This window comes from Malaclemys terrapin, chromosome 4, assembly GCF_027887155.1.
Source record: "Malaclemys terrapin pileata isolate rMalTer1 chromosome 4, rMalTer1.hap1, whole genome shotgun sequence".
Classification (NCBI taxonomy): domain Eukaryota; kingdom Metazoa; phylum Chordata; order Testudines; family Emydidae; genus Malaclemys; species Malaclemys terrapin.
Window position 1 is genome coordinate 13,257,352 of NC_071508.1, and position 2,217 is coordinate 13,259,568.

Here is a 2,217-nt window from a genome sequence, read left to right on the forward strand (position 1 = left end):
TGTTATTAGGTTGCTGATTTATTAGAGAACATACTTGTTTTAAGTCGTGCAATGTTCCATTATAAAATTGTTTGGCTCGCCCCACTCTGCCTGCCCAGCCCTCCTGCTGGGAAGCAGGGTCAAGGTGCGGGGGCTTGCCGCATTACTTCAGCCTCCGTGCCCCGACCCCGCTCTCCAGCAGGAGGGCCGGGCGGGCAGAGCGGGGCAAGCCCTCTGTGCCCCGACCCCACTATGCCCCTGCCTCAACCAAGCTTCACAATCATCATTGGTGAAGTATTAAATTGTTCGTTTAAAATTATTTAAAACTTATAGTGTATATTTATATAATGTGCTTTATCTGGCGAAAAAAAAATTCCGTGGAATATAACCCCCCCCATTTACATTAATTCTTATGGGGAAATTGGATTCGCTTAACATCATTTCGCTTAAAGTAGCATTTTTCAGAAACATAACTACAAACTTAGGCAAGGAGTTACAGTAGTTACAAAATACACCCACTTCCTGTCACAGATGAAACCTTCCCATGCAGCTTCCACAGGAAAAGCTGGCAAAGGGAAGGGGGTGAAGAAAGCTCGTGTGCATAAAGCACAGGACTAAGAGTCAGAAGCTATGTGGGTTCTGTTTTCAGCTGGTTTTGTCTCTCCCACAGATTCTTTGTACAGCTTCGGGTAAGTCACATGGGCCAGAATGTACAAAAGGAGTTAGGTGCCCAAGGCCTTATTGTACGTACCTGGTTTCAGTATCTCTGTGATGCCCAAAACATTCTGCCTAACCCTGAGAAGGAGAAGAAGGTGGTGGTGCCAGTGCCCCCTTATCACTTTTAGCTCAATGTTCCACTCTGGGTACGTCCTTTAAATAGTCATAGAGCCAGATAGACTCTGTAGTTGGGTGGAGCAGATAGTCAGGTGGGCGACACTAGCTCCAATCACTTTCATTATTGTTTCCCTGAAGTGCAGCAGTGTCAAGTGGATAGACTGAGGGAGCCCCCATCAGACTAGCTCATAGTCAGTGGTTACAGCACTCTGCTGAGAGACGTAGGAGACTTATGTTCAAATCCTTTCTCCCCCTGTGCCTGATAGGGGGATTGTACCTGGGTCTCCCCACATCCCAGGAGCTCACTATGGGGCTAAATGTTATCAGGTGGGTGCAGCTAATGCCACCTCCAGCCATTTTACACAGAGTGAGGCAGGCACCGATCTCATTCCGGTAAGAAAGTGAAGTTGCCTGACTCCAGAGGAGGAGTCCCCGAAGCTAGCTGCCTATCTCGGGGAGGGGCTGAAGAGCCGTGTCTCCTCAACATCGCCCATTGGCCAGCTGAGGTGGCTCCCTGCTTTGCGCGCTAGCTTTGGTGGATCACAGTCTAAGGTACCTGTCGCCCTCTATTCCTTTGATAGACCCTGAGGTGCCTAACTCGGGCTTTGTGGATCACAGCGATTTTCAAGGGGCCTGAACGTTTCCAGGTGCTCAGCAGCGCAATGCCTAACTCCTTTTGTGCATCCAGGTTCTACCCTTCCAGTTCCTCATCTCTAACATGGGGATAAACCTTTCTCTCTCTCCGGAGCCTGGGAGGATAAATCCATGTCTGCAGCTGGAATATGCATTATACTAGTGCCTGTGTTGATTTTTGTAAGCTGCAGTGAGAGAACAGCTGCAGGGTCAGACCTGCAGATGCATAGAATATCTCCTTTCTGACATACATGCAAACACAAAGGAAAGCGGTTAATTATGCTAATGTTAGTGAATATACCAAATTTCATTATCTCTAATTGTTCACAGCAAAAGTGGAATCCCATCAGAGAATAGATGAAATGATGGATTAATGTGAATTTCTTTAAATGTACATTTGTCTGTTTCAGAAGGTGTCCCTGGTCACTGAGTTAAAAACAGGCTTTCATGGGGGAAATAGTGTATTTCATCTGCCTACTCTGTGACTTAGCCAGCTGGTGCTACACATAGCCAGCCCTGTTAATAGGAAATGATATGAAAGGAACAGGTGTGTAGCAGAGGGAAGATCAAGGACCTCAACAACATGCCCAACCCCACTGCCGATTAGAAATAGAGCATACCTCAGCACATTTATCTGCATTCCAGTGAACACAGTCACCTGTTGTTGTTTTTTTTTTATTTTTTTACTGTATTGCACTTACTGCATTTTGAAGGACATTTACAGCATGCAAGCAAAGTCCTCACCGCAACTAATTTTCCTATTATCTGAAA